The sequence below is a fragment of the Raphanus sativus genome, unplaced genomic scaffold (assembly GCF_000801105.2).
Source record: "Raphanus sativus cultivar WK10039 unplaced genomic scaffold, ASM80110v3 Scaffold4477, whole genome shotgun sequence".
NCBI lineage: Eukaryota > Viridiplantae > Streptophyta > Magnoliopsida > Brassicales > Brassicaceae > Raphanus > Raphanus sativus.
In genome coordinates, this window is record NW_026619779.1 from 1 (window position 1) to 6,962 (window position 6,962).

At 40.2% G+C, this 6,962-nt stretch overlaps 2 non-coding genes across 2 annotated transcripts; one reads left to right on the forward strand and one right to left on the reverse strand.

The window, feature by feature from the left end:
- Positions 1–490: 490 nt before the first annotated feature.
- Positions 491–598, forward strand: LOC130507410 (small nucleolar RNA R71). Its single transcript, XR_008942315.1, has one exon. It is a non-coding gene; the product is annotated as a small nucleolar RNA R71 (small nucleolar RNA).
- A 3,520-nt stretch (positions 599–4,118) lies between these two features.
- LOC130507409 (small nucleolar RNA R71) lies at positions 4,119–4,225 on the reverse strand. Its single transcript, XR_008942314.1, has one exon. It is a non-coding gene; the product is annotated as a small nucleolar RNA R71 (small nucleolar RNA).
- Between the last annotated feature and the right edge of the window lie 2,737 nt (positions 4,226–6,962).

A 6,962-nucleotide genomic window follows, 5' to 3' on the forward strand; every position in this document is an offset into this window, starting at 1 on the left:
TCTCCTGGGTGGGTGGCGGTGGGTTTTGGTAAGCTGAGTTGCCGTAGTTCCTTGTGTGTGGTGAAGGGTTTCTGATACTGTGAACTCGGTTGTAGTTACTCTTCTGACCACTGCCAAAAAAGTTTATGTTTCCATTCTGGTTTCCAATCTCTGGAATCTAGTACCTCCAATGTAGTTTCACATCTTCCTCTGTATCATCCTCTCTAGCCTTTCCTTCTTCAGCTGAGCAGACTGGCTGCCCCAGAAATGCATGTAAAGCATCTATCTTGGCTCTGACTTCATTCATCTGGTCTTCCTCCGATGGCTGCAACGCGATTTCTTGTGTCAGAGTCAGTGTTCTTGGTGCTGCTGCTGTTGGCTAGGTTCTAATAAGTCCTCACAGCCTCTATTGGATTCCTAGTGTTGAAGTTTCCCTCACTAGCAGTATCAAGAGCCATCTGATACCTTAAGGCGATACCTGTAGAAAGTGCTTAACAGCTGCACTTCATTGAATCCATGGTGTGGACAGTCTTGCTGGAAGAACTTGAATCTGATTCACGCGTCTTTAAAAGTCTCACTAGGCTTTTGTGCGAAAGTGGCGATTTTGCTTCTTAAGTCTTCAGCGCGTGCCTCATCAAAGAAATCGCAGGAAGGCGTTTTGATTTCGGCCCAGGATGTCAGTGATCCTGTAGGTAGCTGCTTGAGCCAGTGCGAAGCTTTTCCAATAAGTGAGTATTTGAAGAGCTCGCAGAGTAGTAGTCCTCGGGGATTCCATCCATACGAATAGCAGCGATAAGATCCTCGAACCTCTCCAGATGGTCCATAGGATGCTCGTGTGATTGCCCAGATAAGGTATCTGAGACACGAGAGAGTAGTACTGAGGCTTGAGCTCGAAGTTCGGCTTCTGAATCTCTGGAGAAGTCGAATAGCTGATATGTGGTTGTAGTACTCATCTGGACGGTTATAGTCTACCAACGATCGTGTTTTGAGCTTCTCCTATAGCCTCAGCTTCAGGTTCATGGATTATGTTTCCCTGTGCATCTAGCTTTTGACCTGTTGCATTACGCAGAACCATCTTGGTCATACAGGTTCCATTCTCGCCCTGCGTGAGAATAACAATCGCGCGACCATGTCTTCGCGGAGTAGTGTGTCGATCGATATAAGGTTAGAAGTATCGAACGATGCGGATCGGCGAACGGTATCGGTCGACGGTGTTGTCTGAGTGTCGGTCGACTGTGAACGTGAGTATCAGTCGACGGTGTAACGTTCCTGTCGATCGATGCGGAGCGTAGGTCTTTGCGGATTGAACGTTCCAAGTGCGCAGGATCCTCTGAGAATAAAAGTTGATTTCCCTTGTTGCTTCTGGTATTGCTGGGCATGTACCTGAAAAGACAAGAAAAATTAAACAAGAAAGGGGATAAAAGAAAAACCTAAGATTATTAAGATTAAATCTAATGGCGATCAAAGCTCCCCGAACAACGGCGCCAAATTTGATAGTGCTCAAATGACCCAGTAGAACTTACTCTCTCAAATAAGAGGTACAGCTGTAGTACTTAGGGATCGAATCACGAGGAGCTGGGGAACCAATTAAATAAAATCTACTAATCAATCCTAGCAAGGCTGGTTTATATGATAGAAATGAAAATAACAATTCCTAAAATGAGCAAGGTAGTTGCTCTAACTAACAATATGATGGGTTGTTTAAATGTGATAAAGAGTGCTAGACATAGGGTTCTATTCAGGAATGGAGATTATAATCTCTATAAAGCTTTAACAAGTTACATTGCATGTACTATAGATCTCAGCCGCTTAACATATGTGATGAATCACTGGGTAAAATATCTAGATCTCTGGCCACACCTTTCGCATGATGACACAGAAAAAGAGTCGGTCGATATCCTTTTGAGATATCGAGCGATACACTTTCGTCGGCGCGCCGATCGATTCACCTGTCGGGATATCGATCGACGGCTTTCTAGATCTGCCTAGGCGCGAAACCCGAATATGACCACAAGGTCTCAAGGAGGAACTGTCGTTCTTCACAACGGGAAACAGGCATCGCTCAAATGGATAATTCAAGATAATCTAAGATCCTAGTGATCTATGTTCTAGTTAGCTACTCTAAAACAAGCATAGGGTAACAATCCATTGATGAGTATCACAACTTAGGCAATTATAGTTGGGGCTAATCCCACAAACCTATTTAAACCCTAGATCTAACAAGTAGACTACTCAGACATAGCTAAGCAATTCATAACAATAGATAGATGAAAGAATTGCATAGATAGAATAAAGTAGAAATACAAAAAGGAGATGAGAAATCTCTCCAATCTCTCTCAAACAAATAAAACTCTAGTCTCTCTTCACACCACTCTATGCTTTGAGGGTTGTTAAAAGCTTCAAGCTTCAAGGTTCAAAAACTTGCCGTCAAAAACACTTAGCAGGAGTATTTAAGCATTTCCATTAGGTTAAAAACTCGTCAGGGGCAATCTTGTAATTTGGTGAAGTCTTGGTGAAGTAGTCGGCTTAACCATTTCGTCCTCGATATCGATCGACAACACAAATGTGTATCGATCGGATTATAATCTTCTTGTAGCGCGGGATCTTCTCAGTTACACATCGATCGACAACTCAAGATGAGTATCGATCGATTATAATCGCAATGTTGACTTCCGACTTAGTCTTGAATTGTCAACTCGTGTGTATCATCTCTTGCACTCCAAAATGCTCCAAAAACATCACTTTCTCACAAAATGCTCATGATCCTGAAGACATACCTAACAGGCTAGAAAACAGATTAAATATATAATAAAATACTAGTATACCATGGTCAAAAACGGGTAAAATCCATGGTATATCAGCTAGTAGAGTGTTTTTAATGCTTCTTTAGGGCTGGCCTCTTAAAGTTGAGTTCTAGACATTTTCCACCCACAAGGTGTTTGGAAATGTATGAACCAACTCTCCTAAGCTTTTAACATTACTCTACAAAGAGATTTGTTGTTAAAGGTGTTAAGATGACTATTAACTTATTATTAATGATTCTTCTAAACATTCAACCAAAGAGATTTGATGCTTGAGTTTTGGAAGCAAATGAGCATTCATTTAGAGATAGAGTTTGTTTAGTCTTGTGTCTAGGTCTAAGGTAGATAGATTGAGAAAGCTGGCACCTTAGTTGGTTTTATCACCCAAGGTCTAAGTACCTTATCCCATGAGTCCTCTCATCTCCATAATCTTTAGAAAGTCTCTTGCTTTATTGCATTCCAAGTCTTATTCTAGTATAATCTCATATCATATCTTGATAGCATTTAGCTTAAGCATGGATTTGCATTCCTAGTGTTTCATACTCTCTTAGAATTGGTTCGACATCTCATATACTTCAAACATTGAATAGGATCTTAGCAAATCCTGTTATCAAATTGGCGCCGTTGCCAACTTCTAAGTTGATTTGTGACATTGGGATTTAGTCATTTGCTTGAGACTAAATCATTTTTATTTTCTTTTTGATATTGACTCTTCCCTTCTTCTCTCTTTGACTTTTCCGGGGTATGAACCTAAGGAGCAGAGGTTCATCAAGCCTTGTTCCCATAGTTGAAGACATTTATGCACTTGAGAGGGATATTGTGAGAGGAGAAGGGAAGAAGAGCAACAGGCTCACATTCAGAGGTTGGGGTTTGACATGGAGAACCTGCCTCAAGATAGAGCTGCTGAAGATGCAATGGTCAATGAGCTGCAAACCTTAGACCACCACGCCAACCACAACACCCACCACTCCAACCTCGTCCCATTGGCGCCTATGACCAACCTCACATTCTTGGTCATAGATTGGGATCAGAGCACCACCGGTGGAGAACAACATCTTCGAGATCAAGTTAGGGCTACTCACACCATTTGAGCACAACAAGTTTCATGGCCTGGAAGCTGAAGATCCTATTGATCACTTGTACAAGTTTGATCAGTATTGTAGTTTGTCCAAGACAAATGGTGTCTCTGAAGATGCATTCAAGCTGAAGCTGTTTCCCTTCTCTTTGGGAGACAAGGCACATCAGTGGGAGAGGGTCTGTCCCAAGTGACACTATCACCACTTGGGAGGGATGTAAGGAAGCCTTTTGGAGAAATTCTTCTCTACCTCAAGGACAGCTAAGATAAGGAATGAGATCTCTTATTTCCAGCAGAAGAATCTAGAGAGCTTCAATGAGGCATGGGAGAGATTCAAGGACTACCAAGCTCAGTGTCCTCATCATGGTTTCAGCAAGGAGAGCTTGCTTAGCACTTTCTACAGAGGAGTTCACCCATCTTGCAGAAACAGGCTTGACACTGCTAGTAATGGTTTCTTCTTGGGCAGAACTGAGCAGGATGCAGAGGAGCTGGTGGAGAACATGGCAAAGAGTGACTCAGTCTTCAATAAGGAGTATGATAGAGCCAACAGAGGGGATGACCAGCAGACAAGGAAAGATATCAAGTCTTTGCAAGACAAGTTGGACTTGGTTCTTTCAAACCAATCCAAGAAGGAGCAGGTTAGCTTTGTTGGTGATCCTAGTCAAGGGTTCCTCCTAAGGTGAATGAAGTTGATGGTTTGGAAGGGCAAGAGAGCTTTGCTTCATCAACAACAATGGGTACATGGTACAGAAAGGAGCCTAACTTTCAGTACAACAACTACCAGCAGAGGTCTTATCAAAACTATCAGCAAGGAGGATACCAGCCTAAGCAAACTACTCAACACGGTAACTATCAGCAAAATCATAACGTCCCTCCTGGTTTTGGTACACAAATCCGTCTACTCAAGCTCAAGGAAGCTCATCTCAGTCCCAAGCTCCTGATTCACAAAATGGGTCAGTGTTTTAAGCAGATAATGGAGGCTCAGTCTAGAGTTGAAAAGGATATTGGGCATGAGTTCAAGACAGTGCACTCCAAGTTGGAGAAATCTCATAGGAATTATGATGATAAGAAGCTATCCCACTTTCTATTCAGGTGATTCCTGATTAGCCTGTTCGGACATATGACAATATCTTCATGATTCTTATCAAACCAGAAGGAACAAAGATGTAAGAAGATTGATTTGAAACCATTAATCAGTTTAGAATCACCAGGAAATTGAATAAATCTCATAGGTGTTATGAGGAAGAAGCTATCCCACTTTTATATTCAGGTGATTCCAGATTAGCCTGTTCGGACATATGACAATTTTTCATCTGATTCATCAAACCAAAAGAAACAAATATGTAAGAAGCTTGATTTGAAACCATTAATCAGTTTAGAATCACCAGGAATTTGAATAAATCTCATAGGAGTTATGAGGAAGAAGCTATCTCACTTTCTATTCAGGTGATTCCAAATTGGCCTGTTCGGACATATGGCAATATCTTCATGATTCTTATCAAACCAGAAGGAACAAATATATAAGAAGCTTGATTTGAAACCATTAGTCAGTTTAGAATCATCAGGAAGTTGAATAAATCTCATAGGAGTTATGAGGAAGAAGCTATCCCACTTTCTATTCAAGTGATCCCAGATTAGCATGTTCGGACATATGGCAATATCTTCGTGATTCTTATCAAACCAGAAGGAACAAAAGATGTAAGAAGCTTTATTTGAAACCATTAATCAGTTTGGAACCACCAGGAAGTTGAATAAATCTCATAGGAGTTATGAGGAAGAAGCTATCCCACTTTCTATTCAAGTGATCCCAGATTAGCCCTGTTCGGACATATGGCAATATATTCATGATTCTTATCAAACCAGAAGGAACAAAGATGTAGAATCTTGATTTGAAACCATTAATCAGGTTAGAATCACCAGGAAGTTGAATAAATCTCATAGGAGTTATGAGGAAGAAGCTATCCCATTTTTTATTCAGGTGATTCCAGATTGGCTTGTTCGGACATATGGCAATATCTTCATGATTCTTATCAAACCAGAAGGAACAAAGATGTAAGAAGCTTGATTTGAAACTATTAATCTGTTTAGAATCACCAGGAAGTTGAATAAATCTCATAGGAGTTATGAGGAAGAAGCTATCCCACTTTCTATTTAGGTGATTCCAGATTGGTCTGTTCGGAATATGGCAATATCTTCATGATTCTTATCAAACCAGAAGGAACAAAGATGTAAGAAGCTTGATTTGGAACCATTAATCAGTTTAGAATCACCAGGAAGTTGAAATAAATCTCATAGGAGTTATGAGGAAGAAGCTATCCCATTTTTTATTCAGGTGATTCCAGATTGGCTTGTTCGGACATATGGCAATATCTTCATGATTCTTATCAAACCAGAAGGAACAAAGATATAAGAAGCTTGATTTGAAACCATTAGTCAGTTTAGAATCACCAGGAAGTTAAATAAATCTATAGGAGTTATGAGGAAGAAGCTATTCCACTTTCTATTCAGGTGATTCCAGATTGGCCTGTTCGGACATATCGCAATATCTTCATGATTCTTATCAAACCAGAAGGAAAAGATGTAAGAAGCTTGGTTTGAAACCAATTATCAGTCATTAATCACTTAGAACCACCAAGAAGTTGAATAAATCTATAGGAGTTATGAGGAAGAAGCTATCCCACTTTCTATCAGGTGATTCCAGATTAGCATGTTCGGACATATGGCAATATCTTCATGATTCTATCAAACCAGAAGGAACAAAGATGTAAGAAGCTTGATTTGGAAACCATTAATCAGTTAGAATCACCAGGAAGTTGAATAAATCTCATAGGAATTATGATGAAGAAGTTATCCACTTTCTATTCAGGTGATTCCTGATTAGCCTTTGGACATATTGACAATATCTTCATGATTCTTATCAAACCAGAAGGAACAAAGATGTAAGAAGATTGATTTGAAACCATTAATAAGTTTAGAATCACCAGGAAATTGAATAAATCTCATAGGTGTTATGAGGAAGAAGGTATCCCACTTTCTATTCAGGTGATTCCAGATTAGCCTGTTCGGACATATGGCAATATTTCATGATTCTTATCAAACCAGAAGGA